This window comes from Ovis aries, chromosome 3 (assembly GCF_016772045.2).
Source record: "Ovis aries strain OAR_USU_Benz2616 breed Rambouillet chromosome 3, ARS-UI_Ramb_v3.0, whole genome shotgun sequence".
NCBI lineage: Eukaryota > Metazoa > Chordata > Mammalia > Artiodactyla > Bovidae > Ovis > Ovis aries.
Genome location: NC_056056.1, coordinates 77,152,753 through 77,171,811, shown reverse-complemented (window position 1 = coordinate 77,171,811; position 19,059 = coordinate 77,152,753). Strand labels below are relative to the sequence as shown.

The following is a 19,059-nucleotide window of genomic DNA, read 5'->3' as shown; positions in this document are numbered from 1 at the left end:
TTTACTATTACCAAGAGGAAATGGGGTGGGAAAGGGATAAATTAGGAGTTTGGGATTAGCAGATACAAGCTATTACACATAAAATATTTGAACAACAAGATCCTACTGTTTAACACAGGGAACTATATTCAATATCTCAGAATAAACTATAATGGAAAATAATATGAAAAAGAATGGATATATGTATAACTGAATCACTTTGCTATACACCAGAAATTAACAACATTGTTAATCAACTATGTATGCGTTTGTCACTCAGCCTTGTCTAACTCTTTGTGACCCCACGAACTCATAGCCCACCAGGCTTCTCTGCCCTTGGAATTCTCCAGGCAAGAATACTGGAGTGGATTGCCATTTCCTCTCCAGTTAATCAACTATACTTCAGTGAAAAATAAAAAATAAAACTTTCATTCTTTAAATGAGACTGTTATAAAAATGAAAAGGTTGCATATGAAAAGTAGCAAAACCTTATCTGACAAAGGACATGTTCTAGAATATATGAAGAACATTTATAACTCAATAAGATGACAAACAATCCAATTGTTTTTAAAATGAGCAAAACATCTGAAAGGACATATCACTAAAATAGATAACAGATGGCAAATAAGACCTGAAAAGATGTCTAACATAACTAGTCATCAGAAAAATGTAAATTAAAACCACAGTGAGAAACTATATACCTACTACAATGGCTAAAATTTAAAAAACAAACTATACCAAATGTTGACAAGAAAGCGGAGCAACTAGAACTCCTCATGCACTGCTGGAAGGGATGTAAAGCAGCAGAAGCACTTTGGAAAATAGTTTGGCTGTGTGTTATCATATTAAATATGTATCTACTATGAGATCTAGCCATTCAACCTCTAGGTATTTACCCTGGGGAAATAAAAGCATATGTCCACAAAGGACTTGTACCTGAGTTTTCTTAGCAGTTTTATTTCTAATCATCAAAAATTGGAAGCAATTCAAATGTATGAAAAAATATAGTATATATGAACACATATAGTTCATATAGTATGAACAAATATAGTATACATGTAGAGGGGAACACTATTCAGCAATAAGAAGGAACTGACATGTGCAATAACATGGATGAACCTCAAGATAATTATGCTGAAAGAAGTCAGACCAAGAAAAAAGAAAAAAACAACATGCTGTCTGTTTCCATATATAAAATTCTAGAAAATGCAAATTAATCTATAGATATGGAAAGCAGACAATTGGTTGCCTAGGAACAAGGTGGGGGGGGGAGTGAAGGATGGATTGCAAAGGAGCATAGGATGCTTTGGGAAGTGATAGACATATTCATTATCTTGATTATAGCAATGGTTTCATGGCTGTATACATATGTCAGGACTCATCAGTTTGTATTGTTAAATATGTATAGTTAATTGTATATCAATTATAATTTAATAAACACTTTATAAAGTAGATGAAAGAAAGAAAAACCCACCTCTGTCATCAATAGGCAATATGGGGTCATGGTTAGATGTGGGCCCTGGAGGCTTCTCTAGGCTTGGATTCAGGATCTATGTAAGACTTACTAGTGTATGAAGTGAAATGAAGTGAAAGTCACTCAGTCGTGTCCAACTCTTTGCGACCTCATGGACTGTACAGTCCATGGAATTCTCTAGCCAGGATACTGGAGTGGGTAGCCTTTCCCTTCTTCAGGGGATCTTCCCAACCCAGAGATTGAACCCAGGTCTCCCACATTGCAGGGGGATTCTTTACCAGCTGAGCTACAAGATAAGCCCAAGAATACTGGAGTGGGTAGCCTATTCTTTCTCCAGCATATCTTTCTGACCAGAAATCAAACCAGGGTCTCCTGCACTGCAGGCAGATTCTTTACCAACTGAGTTATGATCTTGACCAAATCATGTGATCTTGCTAAAGCCTGCTATCCTCACCTGGGAATGGGGATAATGACAGTGCTATGAAATTTATAAAGTACTTGGAACAGCAGCTCAAGTGTGGGAAATGTTGAGATCGTCACTGTCATAATCATCCTTTTTAAAGCTGATGATTGAAATGCAAGACAGACAGACAGTGGAGATCAGCATCCAGGCGGATGTGTGGAAGGGAGTCTGTGAGAAGTCAAGAATTCAGGTCTGACAGGGATATCCAGAAGTCCCACTGCCTCAAGGAATGGTGTTTTGGGACAAACATCTGACCAGCCAGGTTTAGCAGGTCTCGAAACTGCAAGGAAAAGAGAGACACCTTGTTGGTATCACACTAGACACAGTAGAAGACAAACTTTTCTCCGTCCCTCTTGCCCTGACAGTGGCTTTCTTACATATCAGTGTTCCAGTGCTTTCCAGTCAACCACCCCTTGTGTTTGACAGCCCTCATGTCTTGCACTAGATCCTGGGGTACCACCCAAGACAGCACTGCTTCAGCTTCTCTCTGGTCTGGGCGCTGAAAGCACTCACCTAGCTTTAGTCCCTGCCCAGAAGAACAGCAACAGGGCAATGGTAATGCCATCAGCTGACCACTCATAGTAAAGGCAGTAAAATCCAGAGAAATGCAAGACTTTGGCGGAAATACTGAACTGGTGCAGGTGGAGGGTGAGAAGGGAAGACGGCTGGTTAGAAATTGGAGGCGATTCTCCAGGATCCATCACCAAGCCGTGTAAGCATAAATCCAAAAAAACAAGCAAACAAAAAAAAAAACCATGAAATCAGCAGTCAGGGCTGTGGTGGGATCCAGCTGGCCAGAAGCCTGGGCCCAGGCAATTTCATTCTCTGGGAGAGGTTCCTACAGGGGGAAGGAGGAAGGGAGAAGTGGGAGAAGAATCATTCTAATTAATACAGAAGTGAGTCAGGCCAGGGCATCCATCTGCTACTGCATGGTGAGGGGGCATCTTGAAAGAACTGCAACAAAAGACAAGGGCTCTTAAGAGCTCAGGGCTCAAAATCCAGCTGCACTGCTCTGCTGGTTGCACTCCATTTGCACACACACACACACATGTCCCCTCCTCCTCCATCCTGCTCTGTACCTGGATGACTGACCCCTTTAGGCTGCATCATCTGGGTTCTGGATGGGTTTGGCCAATGGGAGCCTCCGGGTGGACGGGAGATCAGGAGAAATGAGAGTCAGGATGTTTCTTCCCTGTTCCTTCCTTGCTTTGAATCCTGGTCCTGGCAGTGGCTGGATCCCTCTGTGATTCTAGGTCGACCTCCATGGGTCCAGTTCCCACCCATCTCTGGTCCCACTCTTTCCACTCCTTGATCTTTTAGGCTTGTAGGTGTTCAGAACATCTTGTGGTTGCTCCTGTCTAGGTGCCTTATCAGTCTTAACCTCACCCTCGCCTTGTGAAGTGAAATCTGTTTGAACCATCTTCAGTGGATCCGCTTGTTAGCTGTATAATAACTAGAGACAGTCACTCCCCAGGCTCCACTTTCTCATTTGTGGTGGGGACACCAGGGGATGTGAGGACTTGAGGTTAATGCACGTGGTTAGCCACTTCTGATCTCCCGGGAAACACTCTAGTGGAGGACCCTCAGGATGTGACTTTTGTATTCTACAGGTCTCCTAGTCCTTTCTCCTGCCCCCTCTCCAGTCTTTCAGCCCCTTGGATAAACCCTGCTCACTCAGAACGAAGGAGAGAAGAAGAACATCCTCCTGGTGCCTCATCACACATGGGAATACAGGAGGGGCACTCTGCCAGCCCCCACATCAACCTTGCCCTGACAAAAGTCAGCCTGCCTGGAATAAGAAAGTAACCGCAGCCGAGAAAGGTAAAGCCAAACCTGAAAACACAGGAGCTGAGTGTTTCAACCAACACAGGCCTGCAGGGTCCTTGCAGAGTGCTGTTTATGAGGCAGTAAACTATTTAAATGCTGTATTTTGGAACCCGCAAGGTCTCCTTGAATGGCTTATGAGAAGGTACTGCTAATAGGAGCTCCAGGAGGACTGGAGGGGGAGATTAGGGCACCTTTGCCTCAAAGCTGCAAGTTTCTGGGGGAGGACGGAGGCTCTGTGGGGAGCAGCAGAGTCTGGAGAGAAGAGGATGCCAGAACGCGGGGTGCCCCTGGGGAAGTCTCCAGGGTTCAGGCAGGGCAGCCAGAATCACAGGTGCAAAAGGCTGATTCTGTGTGCTCTGCAGAGTTGTGAGAAGATACTTTTTGCAGCAGGCAAGAGGGCTATGGTGTGGTGTTCAAAAGCATGGCACAGGGTCTGAGCTTAAATCCTGGCTTGGCCATTTGTTTGTTGAATGACCTTGGCAAAGGTACTTACCCTCTCTGTGACTCAGTTTGGTCACCTGAAACATGGGGATGATAATAGTAATAAGTTAGCTTCCCTGGTGGCTCAGATCGTAAAGAATCTGCCTGCAGTGTAAGAGACCTGAGTTTGATCCCTGGCTTGGGAATCAACCCAGAGAGAATCCCCTGGGTTTTCTCCATGCCTGGAGAATCCCCATGGACAGAGGAGCCTGATGGGCTACAGTCCATGGGGTCACAGAGAGTCAGACACGACTGAGCAACTAAGCACACACATGCCTGTGTTATCGAGTTTCTGATGATTACATTAGATAATATTTACTATGTACTCAGCATGGGACTTAGCACATGTTAAATGCTCAAAAAATTAGCTTTTATCAGTGTTACCACCACACCCATCTGTTTCCATCTACCTTTCCCCAGCTCCAAAGACAGCAAGGGTTGCTAGGAGATTCGCACATAATATCTTGAACACCTATTTCTGGGAAGGTGATATAGCAACACAAATTCCGGGTCCAAATCAACTCTCACAGCCCAGCAGGGTCCAGAGGCTGCTGGAGTAAAAGGGCAGAAACTGGGGAGAGGGCTTCCCTGGTGGCTTAGTGGTAAAGAATTCGCCTGCCAATGCAGGAGACACCGGTTTGATCCCTGACTCGGGAAGATCCCACATGCCTTGGGGCAACTGAGCCCATGAACCATAACTACTGAACTGCTGCAACTACTGAGCACATATGCTGCACCTACTGAAGCCTGCTCGCCTTACAGCCTGTGCACGGCAGCGAGAGAAGCCACCGCATGAGAAGCCTGTGCACCATGGAGAGCAGCCCCAACTAGCTGCAACTGGAGAAAGTTTACCCAGCAGTGAAGACCCAGCAGAGCCATGATAAATAAATACATTTTTTAAAAAGAAGAAAAGAAACTAGGGAGAGTAAAGTGATCAGTGCCAAGTGAGCTACATACAAACAACTCCACCACAGTGCTGGTGGTCCTTTTGGGGCAGGACCTTAGGAACTCTTTGACACAGGACTGGCAAAATTGGACATAACTGTGTACTCCTTTGTAGAAGGAAAAATAGTTGGGAGAGGGTCTCAGTTTTGAAAACCCATCATCATCAGTAAGAAATACAATCTGCTGATGATAGAAAGAAGCTGTATAACAAGAAAGAGGACGGTGCCAAGGAAGAGGCCAGCTGGTACCCAGGAGGGTTTCCAAGGCCACAGCAAACTTTGATGAATTTCCCAAGGTCTGAGACTCTCCCTTATCAGGCTCCAAAACTTGATGTTGTCAACAGTCTGAGGGTGGATTCTCTTTTAGGGGTAGATTTACTTCAACCAGAGTAATAAAACAAAGATACACAGACCAAAATGCTAATTCATTCTTCTTTCTTCCCTTATTGATAATATTTAATGAATACCTATAAATAAAAGTCTCTAATCTAACAGAACATATATTTTAGTTGGGGAGAAAAAAATAAATATCTATCCAGAGAATCAGAAAATAAGCCACAGACTGGGAGAAAATATTTACGAAAGATGTATCCGAAAAGGAATGTTAACTAAAATGTTTAAAAAGGACTCTTAAAATTCAGTAATAAGAAAATGAACACAATTAAAAATTGGAGGAAAAATCTGAACAAATGGATACCTCACCACAGAAAATGCAGATGGAAAATAAGGGTATGAGAAGAGGCCCAACCTCACATGTCATTAGGGAATCGTGAGTTAAAACAGCAACGAGGGAGGGAGGTGGGAGGGGGGGTTCATGTTTGGGATCGCATGTACACCCGTGGTGGATTCATGTCAATGTATGGCAAAACCAATACAGTATTGTAAAGTAAAATAAAGTAAAAATAAAAATTTAAAAAAAAAAAAACCAGCAACGAGATACCTCTATACCGCTATTATGAATGAACAAAATCAGAAATACTAACAACACTAGGTGCTGGGGAGGACCTAGAGCAACAGGAACTCACATTCATTGCTGGTGGGGATTGTAAAATGGAACAGCCACCCTGGAACACAGTTTGCCAGTTTCTTACAAAACTAAACATGCTCTTACCACATGATCCAGCAGTCAAGCTCCTTGATAATTACCCAAAGGAGTGGAAAACTTAGGTCCACACAAAAGCCTGCACCCAAAATTTACAGCAGCCTTATTCATAACTGCCCAAACTTGGAAGCAACCAAGATGTTCTTCTGAAGGGGAATGGATAAATAAACTGTGGTACATCCAGACAATGGAGTATTATTCAGCAATAAAAAGAAATGAGTTAATAAGCCATGCAAAGACATGGAAGAAACTTAAATGCATTTTACTAAGTGAAAGAAGCCCATCTGAAAAGGCTACATATTATATGATTCCAACTACATGACATTCTGGAAGAGGCAAAACTATGGCTGCAGTAAAAAGATCAAAGGTTGCCAGGAGTTTGGGGGAAGCAGGGATAAATAAGCAGAGGACAGAGAATTTTTAGGGCTATAAAACTACTCTGAATGATCCTATACTGTTGGCTATATGCCATTACAAATTTGTCAAAACCCATAAAATGTACAACAAAAAGAGTGTCTCCTTATGTAAATTATGGACTTTGGTCGATACTGGGGAAATGAGTGTGTCACACTGGTGCGTATGGGAGGGGTGGGGGAAGGGCTTGTGTGGGAGCGTCGCAGCCTTCAGCTCCACTTAGTGCTGACCCCAAAACTGCTGCAAACAAGAGCCTTAATTTTTTCTGGTGGGGGACTGCTCTGTGTGGTACAAGGGATCCTAGTTCCCTGACCAAGGATTGAACCCATGCTCCATGCAGTGGAAGCACAGTCTTAACCATCGGACAACCAGGAAAGTCCCTGTTAATTTTTTAAATCTATAAATAGCTAACAGAGAATGATAAACACCAGGGTTAGGTGTGGGAAATATGAGGAAGAAGGGCCACTTGGCTAAGGTAAGGCCACCTCCTTAGAGCCAAGATCAGAGGCGTTTCATGCGAAGGGAATGGCAAGTATTCGAGTCCTGAGTGAAGTGCCCAGCGGGAGATGAAGGCCACTTCCCACAGGCAGTTCTGGGGGCTCTGGCCCCTTGCCCTTGCCTTCCACACACCCTTTCTCCAGGTTGGTTAATGCAAGTTAGTCTGCTACCATTAAATCTTGCTTGGGCAAATTATCCAAATAATTTGACCTCTCTGCATCTGCTTTTTGTCTACAAAATGTGGAAAGAGCTATTTTGCAGGGCTCTGGGGTGGAAAGGAGGAGTCCGTGAGGTAAAGAAGCTTTGGAAAGCCCCTTGTGCTGGAAGTAGCCATTCAATAGTCAGTTAGTTTAATTGCTGTTATCCACATTATTTTGACTATTCTGGCCCAATCTGTGAGCCTTGTCAGCAATTTAAGAAATGACAGTAGATAAAGTACAGACTTTGTTCAAATTTCACAAAATTTTATGCTAGGGGGCTTCCCTGGTGGCTCAGAAGATAAAGTGTCTGCCTGCAATGCAGGAGACCCAGGTTCACACCCTGGGTTGGGAAGAGCCCCTGGAGAAGGAAATGGCAACCCACTCCAGTATTCTTGCCTGGAGAATCCTGTGGACAGAGGAGCCTGGCGGGCTACAGTGTCCATTATTTGTTTTCATACCTTATCTGGGACTCCATATTGTATTTCACTGCAGCGAGCACCTTCAGCTGCAGGCAACAAATTCTGGTAAATTCTCTTTTCATTTTTATTCTGTTACAAATATTTTCTAATTTTCCTTGTTATGGTTTCTTAGATACACTCATTTAAAAGTGGACATTTAATTTCTAAGTATGTGAAATTTTGTTTAAAGTATCTTTAATATTAACTTCCCATTTTGATACTAATTTCTCATTTAAATGCTTTCTTTGCCAACACTCTCTGTGTTTTTTTCAGTCTAACTTTATTGAGCCTTTTGATGACTAAGTCGAAGATCTCTGTTGATAAGTGTCACACTGCACTTTAAAATATGTGGGTTATTTTCAAATATCTTTAGATATTGATTTCTAACAGAATTCCACAGTGATAAGAGAACAGATTCTGTATGATTTCAATGCTTTCAGATGATGAAATTTTTGTACCTTGTTTCATGTCCCTGAGTATGTTCTGGTGTCTCCTAGTTTACAGTCTATAGGAACTCGAATAGAATTTGCATCCTACTGTTGTGTGAAAATTATTTAAATCTTCATTATATTGATCTGTTCACAGTGCTTTTCAGGTCTACTATATCCTTCTACATCTCTGTATATTTATTCTATTAATTTTTGAGAGTTTGATATTGAAGCTCCAACTAAACAGCTGAATTTATCTACTTAAAAAAATAATTGTAGTATATAGTGAAATTATATGTAATCTTGCTCTGTATTTTCCAAGTCTCCTGTAAATGTGTTAGAAGCATTTTAAAATGACTTTCATAATTAAAAAACATAAAAATTTGTTGATATTCGACAGAAAACAACAAAATTCTATAAAGCAATTATCCTTCAATTAAAAAATAAATGAATCTTCAAAAAAAAAAAAAAATAGCAGTGGAGCACAGCAATGACCCATAGGCATGGCTCTGGGCACAGGAATGATCTGCACAACCCCAGGCAAGTTATTAATATTTAAACTCTCTGCCTCAGTTTGCCCACCTGCATAATGGAGCTACTGATAGACCCTACTTAATGGAGTTGCTGTGAAGATGGAATGAGTTAATCCACATAAAGCTGTTAGAACAGTGCCTGGTAACTGGTGGGGGTCCAGATGCCCACTGCTGTCCTATGCCATATTTTTTACTTCCAGGAAACAGTTTCCATGGAAAGAAATCTGAGCAAACCTGTTGGGGAGGTCATGCAGAGAGAAAGAGACCCTGGAGGATGGGAAGGCACATAGGAAAGAACCAAGGCACCCCAGTGGACAGCCAGCAGCCAAACATGTGAGTGAGGCCATCTTGGTTCTTAAGATACCATGGCTGACACCAGATAAAGCAGAGTGTCCCAGCCAAGCCCTGCCCAAATTCCCTCCTGCCTAAAATCCTGAACAGTCAAATGATCATTCTTCTATGCCACTGGGTTTGGGGTGGTTTGCAATATGTATATATTTATATATAATATATATGTATATGTAAGTCAAGGCTACGGTTTTTCCAGTGGTCATGTAGGGATGTAAGAGTTGGACTGTGAAGAAAGCTGAGTGCTGAAGAATTGATGCTTTTGAACTGTGGTGTTGGAGAAGACTCTTGAGAGTCCCTTGGACTGCAAGGAGATCCAAACCAGTCCATCCTAAAGGAGATCAGTCCTGGGTGTTCTTTGGAAGGAATGATGCTAAAGCTGAAATTCCAGTACTTTGGCCACCTCATGCGAAGAGTTGACTCATTGGAAAAGACTCTGATGCTGGGAGGGATTGGGGGCAGGAGGAGAAGGGGACGACAGAGGATGAGATGGCTGGATGGCATCACAGACTCGATGGATGTGAGTCTGAGTGAACTCCGGGAGTTGGTGATGGACAGGGAGGCCTGGCGTGCTGAGATTCATGGGATCACAGAGTTGGACATGACTGAGCGACTGAACTGAACTGAACTGAACTGATACATATATAAATAACTAAAAATAGCTCAGTGGTAAAAAAAATCCACCTGCCAAGCAGGAGACACCTGCCAAGTAAAAGATGAGGGCTTCGATCCCTGCGTCAGAAAGATACCCTGGAGAAGGAAATGGCAACCCACTCCAGTATTCTTGCCTGGGAAAATCCCACGGACAGAGGAGCCTGGCAGGCTACAGCCCATTGGGTCACAAAGAATTGGACATGACTGAGCAACTAAGCAGCAGCATGATAACTAAATACATAAAACACACCCACGACTGCATCCATTATGTGCTGATTTTCTAGTTTCATTCTCACAGGCCAATCTTATGTCTCCTTTATATCTCATCTATACAAGCAATAAGGGAGCTCATATTTTCTGGTAATAAATCAAAGAGTGAAATAATCCAGCAAAGTTAAGAAGGTGTGGTCTCTGCTCTTGGGAAACGAAGCTAAAATGGCCTTAAAGGGAAAAAAAAGTACCATGGAATACAGAATAAAAAGACCAATCCCTCACATTTGCATAATGTTTTGGACTTTCTTGGAGGCATCAGAAATCACATGATTTTCCTTCAAAGCACCTAACAGCAAACAGTTAACACTGGCTGACCATTTCCCATTTGCCCAGCACTTACCTGAGCCCTGGGATTTCTTTGGAAGGAATGATGTTAAAGCTGAAACTCCAGTACTTTGGCCACCTCATGCAAAGAGTTGACTCATTGGAAAAGACTTTGATGCTGGGAGGGATTGAGGGCAGGAGGAGAAGGGGGCGACCCAGGATGAGATGGCTAGATGGCATCACTGACTCTATGGACATGAGTCTGAGTGAACTCCAGGAGTTGGTGATGGACAGGGAGGCCTGGCGTGCTGAGATACATGGGGTCGCAAAGAGACACGACTGAGCGACTGAACTGAACTGAACTACCAGAGCATTTACAAGTTATCATAACGGACCAAGTTGTACTTCCCAAAAATCTCTGTCATGGGACTTCCCTTGTGGTCCAGTGGTTAATACTCGGTGCTTACACTGCATGGGGTACAGGTTCAATCCCTGGCCAGGGAATTAAGATCCCATATGCTGCATGGTATGACCAAATAAAACAAAACAAAACAAAACAAAACAAAACAAAACAAATGGCTGCAAGAATACATCCCATCCTACATGCTCTTCTTGTGACTTGATGTCACCATTCTTCTCATTCCACAGCAAGGGAAGCCACCGCAATGAGAAACTCTTGCACTGCAACGAAGTATAACTCCCATTCACCGCAACTAAGAGTAGCCCTCACTTCCCACAACTAGAGAAAGCCTGCACGTACCATTGAAGATCCAGCACAGCAATAAGTAAAATAAATTTAAAAAAAAAAAAAGAAAGAGAGAACTGAGCTCCTCTTATCCACAGCTGTATGCATAGGATCTAGCAGATGATACTTGCTCAATAAGAATTTATTCAATGAATGAACATGTCAACCCTCTTGAATCTCACAAACTACTGGAAGACGTCAGTAAGGTAGGCACTTATATTTGTAGATAAGAAAGACAGCCTAGCGATATCAAGTGATTGGCCTAAAGCTACACTTCCAGCACCTGTAAGAGTAAGATTAGATCCCTAGTCCACTGACCCCTCCAACTGGTGCCCTTTCCCTGTGCCATGCTGATGTTAAGTAGATCCCACGTACATAGCTCTTTGTAACTGTCCTGAACTGGGGTGGCACCCTGGAATGAGGGCATCTAGATGAATCCAAGCCTGGCATCCTTCCTGAAACAAGTAGTCTTTACGTGAGATGTTGGAGCAAGCATGGAATATGGCCTGACTCTGAGAGCTGAAGAGGGAATTTCAGGAGGAGAAGAAGCTTTCTGAGGGACTTCTCGTCTAAGTGAACTGGACATATGTGTAGTTGACAGTGGCCTTGCTAGTTAAAGAGAACAAGCAACAGAAGCCTGGGATGAGCAAAGGTAAGGAATCAAGGGCTCTAGAGGGGCAGAGGGGCTCCTCTGTTGAGCTTGGCATCTGCAGAAATGCTGAATTTTCCACCTTCTAGCCCAAAGTAACTGGCTATCCAAAGGGGATGCTAGCCACAGGAAGAGATCTCTGTTCCCAGAGCAGCAAGATCCAGATGAGGAAGATGAGGTGATTCCATGTGTCCTGAAAAGAGAGAAGACACACCAAGGGAGGGGAGAAGTGCTCTGTGTTCTCCCCTTGATTCTCTTTCTTCTAGCTTTCCTGAATTTGACAGTCTCCATTTTCTTACCAATGGAGGGTGAAATGACCGCTAAGATTTCTTTTGAATCTTGGCAACAGAGCTCAGGCTTTTATTAGCATGCAGAAAAAATGGCATTTGCCTCAGTAACAAAAAAATTAAATCCTGGTTGACTTGGAGTTTAATACCTTGGCCTTTCGAAGTTCACTTACTGAGTGATTTACTTCCTTAGCTCCTTTAACCCAATATACTCAGCAGCTGACCTTCCAGTGGATGCCATTTATCTTACTTCAACAATACAGATCACAGACCATCCTGAACATGGGTCTCAGAAATGATTCATAAAGATTAAATGTGCTTTAGTCATGCATACCATGGAGCAGTGAAAGGCAGCATGGGTGGTAAGTGTGCTGGGGTGGTCTCAGGAGTCTAGGAGGCCATCCTGATGGTGACTGTGCACTAAACTTCTTGAATCCTCAATTTTCCCACCTGTCAAAATGGGAATCATATCATGTTAGCACAGAAGACTACTCCCTAAAAGTGAAATTCCATGTTAAAGTATTCAACTTGACTCCTTAAGAACTTACTATTTTCCATGAACAGATTGAGATCCTCAGTGCAATGGAGTCCCTATTTTCAAGACTCCCTATCTGCTATGGGAGATAAGACATAGAACAGCCGCCAGTAAAGGCTGGCAAGAGTGGCAGGGTGCATTGCAGAGGCATAAACGCTGTGATCAGTAAAGAAGGCTGCATGGAGAAGGTGAGACAATGTGGGAACTGAAGGTTAGGCAACACATGGGTAGACAGACAAAAGTCATATGGATTTAATGTATAACAAAATCTATAATACGTAGTTTGTTATTATATAAACATTAGTATATGTAAAGCTATGTGTGCAATAGTCACTCAGTCATGTCTGATTCTGCGACCCATAGACTGTAACCTGCCAGGCTTTTCTGTCCTTAAGATTTTCCCAGGCAAGAATTCTAGAGTGCGTAGCTATTCCCTTCTCCAGGGGATCTTCCCACTCAGGGATTGACCTTGGTTCTCCTGCAATTCAGATAGTTCAGTTCAGTTCAGTCACTCAGTCATGTCCGACTTTCTGCAACCCCATGAACTGCAGCACACCAGGCCTCCCTGTCCATCACCAACTCCTGGAGTTCACTCAAACTCATGTCCTTCGAGTCGGTGATGCCATCCAGCCATCTCATCCTCTGTTGTCCCCTTCTCCTCCTGCCTTCAATCTTTCCCGGCATCAGGGTCTTTTCAAATGAGTCAGTTCTTCGCATGAGGTGGCCAAAGTATTGGAGTTTCAGCTTCAACTTTAGTCCTTCCAATGAACAGCCAGGACTGTTCTCCTTTAGGATGGACTGGTTGGATCTCCTTGCAGTCCAAGGGACTCTCAAGAGTCTTCTCCAACACCACAGTTCAAAAGCATCAATTCTTCGGTGCTCAGCTTTCTTTATAGTCCAACTCTCACATCCCTACATGACCACTGGAAAAACCACAGCCTTGACTAGACAAACTTTTGTTGGCAAAGTAATATCTCTGCTTTTTAACATGCTATCTAGGTTGGTCATAACTTTTCTTCCAAGGAGTAAGCGTCTTTTAATTTCATGGCTGCAATCACCATCTGCAGTGGTTTTGGAGCCCCAAAAAATAAAGTCTGACACTGTTTCCATTGTTTCCCCATCTATTTCCCATGAAGTGATGGGACCAGATGCCATAATCTTAGTTTTCTGAATGTTGAGCTTTAAGTCAACTTTTCACTCTCCTCTTTCACTTTTATCAAGAGGCTTTTTAGCTCCTCTTCATTTTCTGCCATAAGGGTGGTGTCATCTGCATATCTGAGGTTATTGATATTTCTCCCGGCAATCTTGATTCCAGCTTGTGCTTCTTCCAGCCCAGTGTTTCTCATGACGTACTCTGTATATAAGTTAAATGAGCAGGGTGACAATATACAGCCTTGACATACTCCTTTTCCTATTTGGAACCAGTGTGTTGTTCCATGTTCAGTTCTAATTGTTGCTTCCTGACCTGCATATAGGTTTCTCAAGAGGCAGGTCAGGTGGTCTGGTATTCCCATCCCCTTCAGAATTTTCCACAGTTTATTATGATCCACACAGTCAAAGGCTTTGGCATAGTCAATAAAGCAGAAATAGATGGGGTTTTTTTGGAACTCTCTTGCTTTTTCGATGATCCAGCAGATGTTGGCAATTTGATCTCTGATTCCTCTGCCTTTTCAAAAACCAGCTTGAACATCTGAAGTTCATGGTTCACGTATTGCTGAAGCCTGGCTTGGAGAATTTTGAGCATTACTTTACCAGCGTGTGAGATGAGTGCAATTGTGTTGTAGTTTGAGCATTCTTTCACATTGCCTTTCTTTGGGATTCTTTACCATCTGAGATATCAAGGAAGCCATTTAAAGCTATAGCATATTCAAAATATGAAGCTGCTTCACAGGTAGATTATTAGTTGTTTAAGGATATTTGCTGCCACTCCTACACTGCCCTTCCCTGATGCTCTTCCCTGTAGGAAGAGTATACTTCCTACTCCACCGATGTTAGAGTTGAACATGACTTCATTTCCCAGTGAGAAGTGATGTACATCATATCCAAAAGCTGTGAAAGCCATTGAGTAGTTCCTCACTGTTCTTTTCCTCTCCCAGAAGGTAAACATGCCCCAGAGAGGTCCTACCTCCACAGCCCAAGTCCAAGAATGAAGAAGACATGGAGCAGAGTTGAATAATGAACAAATAAGATGAGTGAGAAGTAACCCTGTATGACTGAGATTGCCTGTTACGCAGCATAATTTAGTCTAAGCTGACTGATGCAAGCTTCATATAGAAAAAACTGACATCATCAGTGTAAAATAAAACATGCATTCCTCCCGCATGTCTCCTATACTCTCAATACTCCACTACAACACCGTTACACTTCTGACACCAGATTGTGGGTTTTTCACACATCAAACAATTCTGGAGGAGGGGAGAAGGATAAATTATGAGTTTAGGATTAACATACACACACTACTGTATATAAAATAGAACCAATAAGGACCTACTGCATAGCATAGGGAAGTATACTCCTATAAAGGATAAGAATCTGAAAAAAAAATTACATATATATATATATATATATATATACACACAAAAAATACTGAATTACTGTGTCATATACCTGAAACTAATACAACTTTATAAATTAACTATGCTTCAAAAAAGAAATATATATATATATACACATACACATATAAGATTAAAAAAACAATTCTGTGACACTAGGAGGATGTCCTAAAATGTAATTGAATTATGAAACTGTTTTCCTGGACAAAACATCAGATCCCGTAGGTTAAGGGCTCAGTCCAACAGGATTGTCCCCCATCCCCTCTTCAGATACCAGCTGCAAGTCCAGGGTGTCACTGTGATTCTGAATGACCAGCTATGTAGATCATGGATTCCCACAACCCCATCCTCAGGCTTGATTCATTTGCTAGAGATGCTCACAGAACTCAGGAAAACATTTTACTTGCTAGATCATTGGTTTATTATAAAAGGATGTAACTCAGGAACAGACAGATGGAAAAGATACACAGGGCAAGAGATAGAGAAGGGGTACAGAGCCTCTGTGCCATTCTCTTGAATCTTCCCGTGTTCACCAACCTGAATGGTCTCTGGATCCTGTATTTTGGGGTCTCATAGAGTCTTCATTATGTAGGCACAATTGATTAAATCATTGATCATTGACTTTAATCTTCCCTAGAGGTGGAGGGGTAGAAGGCAATGGCACCCCACTCCAGTACTGTTGCCTGGAAAATCCTATGGATGGGGGAGCCTGGTAGGCTGCAGTCCATGTGGTCGCTAAGAGTCGGACATGACTGAGCGACTTCACTTTCACCTTTCACTTTCATGCACTGGAGAAGGAAATGGCAACCCACTCCAGCGTTCTTGCCTGGAGAATCCCAGGGACGGGGGAGCCTGGTGGGCTGCCATCTATGAGGTCGCACAGAGTTGGACACAACTGAAGTGACTTAGCAGCACCAGCAGAGGTGGAGGGGGAGCTGAAAGCCTTCTAATCATGACTGGTTCCCCTGGCAACTAGTCCCCATCCTTAGGTCACCTACCAGTTTTCTGAAAGTCACCACACTAGCATAAACTCAAAAGTGGTTGAAAGAGGCTTGTTATAAATAATGAAAGACACCTTTATCATGCTAATAACTCAGGAAATTTCAAGGATTTTAGGAGTTCTTAGCCCAGAAAAGGAAGAATACAGAATCTATATTTTTTATTATAAATCACAACATCACAGTTACTTATTGAGCACCTATGCACTGTATGAAGTCCCTCAAGGGGAGCTGAAAAAGATGATGATGATTTCTTTGAATCATTGAAAGTATTCATAACTACCCTCAGTATTGAACTTCACAGTTCGCAAAACACTGGCATACATTATCTCAGCCAGAGCCAGGAGGTGAGTATTTTCCCCATTTTACAAATGAGGACACTGAAGTTCAAAGTGGCTAAGGCTCACCTCAGTTCACACAGCCAAGCTGGATCTTTGGACTCCCTTGAAAAGCACCTGCAACCTGCCCCTCCCCACCACCCCCATCCCTGGCCTGAGAGAGCTTTAGAGCAAAGGTCGAAGTTGAGACCTGCCTCATAGGTGTTCCAGCACCACCAGAACTGGGGCTAAAAGCTAGCTTAGCTAGCTTTCTGGTCTACAGGGGCTCTAAGAGCTCAGCCAACAGCCCTGGGCTTCAGGCTTCCTTGGCAGATCTCCTTCTTTTCCAGTCCACTTTGCACACTAATTCTGAAGGATTAACTGACCTTGGTGAAGGGGTCAAACCAGGTTTGACCCCCACCCCGGGGTGTGAGGGGATCTCCTCAACTGGCACCCTCACTTCAGTCTGACTCATTTTCTGTGGTGAGCTCTGTGGTTGGGAGGCGAGGACTGAGGGACTTAATATTAGAGGAAGGCAGAGAGTGAAGGAAAGGAGAGGAAGAGGACAGAGAATACAGGAAAAAATAAGCAAGATGAGTTCCCTGCATGTAGCCTGGAGCTTCCCACTGCTCTGAGGAAATGGAGGTCCTCTGCCCTCTTCCATTTCCACACTAAACCTTTACCTCTCGGGGGTCCTGCCCACTGACTAAGGCTCCCCAGTTAGGAAACACAGGACTGAAGTTGCAGAACTGAACTGGGTAGGTGAGCCTAGAGCTCAAGGGGGCCTGAGAGGGAAGTGCTAAGTGTATCATCCTCTGCTCGCTCGCTCCGATTGATTGATGAGGGCTGGACTCAGAGCACTGTCCCCACTCAAATTTGACTCTCATTAGATTCCAGCCACCTTCAGGCACAGCATTTCATACATAACGAAGTGAGTTGAGCTCATATACACCCTCTTTTTGAGCACTTATTGTGTACCCCACACTGTTCTGAGTTCTTTACGTGGAATTAACTCAATTAATGATCAACATTCTTATCTCCATATTACAGGTGAGAAGACTGAAAAATGCCAGTACTATCTGTAGCGAAATGATCAAAGGAGGTGTCCTTAAGACTCCTGAAGGAGCGCTGGAGATTGGAAGGACAACACAAGTGTTTGGTGATCTGGTCAATAAAGAGCCAACTGGCTGGATGTTTGGAGCCCACCTGCTTTTCTCCAGTGAGAAATAAATTCACATGAGGAATGAGATATCTAGAAAAAGCATTGAATTAGGGGTTGGGGGACCTGGGACCCAAACTATGAACCTGTCCCTGATAATAGAGTAACCTTGAACAAGTCATGTTATCTCTCCGAGCCCAGGGTTCCTACCAGTGAAGTGAGAGATCCGGGGTTGGGGCAGCTCACCTCTTTTGATCATTTCACTGTAGATAGTGATGGCCCCAGAATTGGTCAGTTTCCTCATCTGCAGTAGGGGTGGAAGTTATGACCTACGGTTCAGTGACATCTCTAGTTGCTGGCTCTGAGCTCTGCAGAGCAGCTGGCAGTGGTGTTCCTGGGAAATGAGCTGGAGGTTGCTACAGTTTGGTAATTTCCCTGAACAGCTGGTGTGGAGAGCAGGGAGGGCAGGACAACCTCTGAGACTCTAGCCAACTGCAGTATATATTAAGGGCAGCCCAGATGGCCACTAGCCAACAACCCATGCCAGGTAATTTGCAAGCTGTACTTTCTCCTTTTGAAGGTCTCTCTCTCCAGGATATGGGGAAGGAGGTCTGTCCCTTCCCACTTCTGCACCTGCCACCTGAGCAAGGCCTCAACCTGAGCCTCTATTGTCCCCTAGATCCTATGAGTCTCCACCTTCCTCAGGGCCAATCTGAGGCCCCTGATGTGGGCTCTGGGACCACCAGGCCTTCTTGAACAGCCTTTAAGGAGGGGATCAAAAGGAAAATCACATTCTCTTGCCCCACCTTTGTGACAAATGTAGACACAGGCTCTTCTGTTATTTTTCTTAAGGTTGTAAAGAAGAAAACTGCTGAAGGCTTGAGGTTGACAAAAGAGAGTTAAAATTACAGAAGAAAAACAATGAAGTTGAAGATTGTCTACAGACTCTCCTGGAGTCCACTGACCCATGACCTGGGGTGCCCTGCATGTCCCCACCTTCCACCACCACCTCTTACCACCACCACCCCTGGCCCCGACTGCCTTAGGCCACCATCAACCTGCAGGGTTAACTCAGTTCTCACAGGCAGGAGGGCCCTTGGCCAGATCCCCTCTGCCTGGAGTTCAGGCCCCTACTCTGTTTTCCCTCAAAGAAGAGGAAAGCCTCTCCTCTACCACGTGACCCCTGGAATAAATTCCGCCCTGAGGGGTGGCTCTGTCTGCCCACTGGGAAGACAGCCTTCCATATTAGTATGCGCAGCCATTGCTCTCCTCTTGTCTCAACCTGTCCACTCTAGAAAACACCCAGCTTTCCTCCGCATGATCAAAAAGTTCAGTGTTTTTTCCAAAATAAAAAGCAGTCTTTTCCCTCATGTGGATTTCCCTTTGTCCTCTTGCTAAACAGAAAACACCTAAGGCTTTTAAATTATGGTATTCCCTGCCTCAAGTCTTCTAGATTGCAGGGTCTGATACGAGAGTAC

The 19,059-nt window shown here is 43.6% G+C and overlaps 1 long non-coding RNA gene across 2 annotated transcripts; it reads left to right on the top strand.

Annotated features, from left to right (window-relative positions):
• The first annotated feature begins 7,136 nt into the window (after positions 1–7,136).
• LOC121818953 (uncharacterized) lies at positions 7,137–17,656 on the top strand. 2 transcript variants are annotated; one of them, XR_006059021.2, is made up of 3 exons: positions 7,137–7,324; positions 9,001–9,133; positions 17,473–17,656. It is a non-coding gene; the product is annotated as an uncharacterized LOC121818953 (long non-coding RNA). The 2 variants fall into 2 exon arrangements; XR_006059022.2 differs by lacking the exon at positions 17,473–17,656 and adding an exon at positions 14,652–14,873.
• Positions 17,657–19,059: the final 1,403 nt, after the last annotated feature.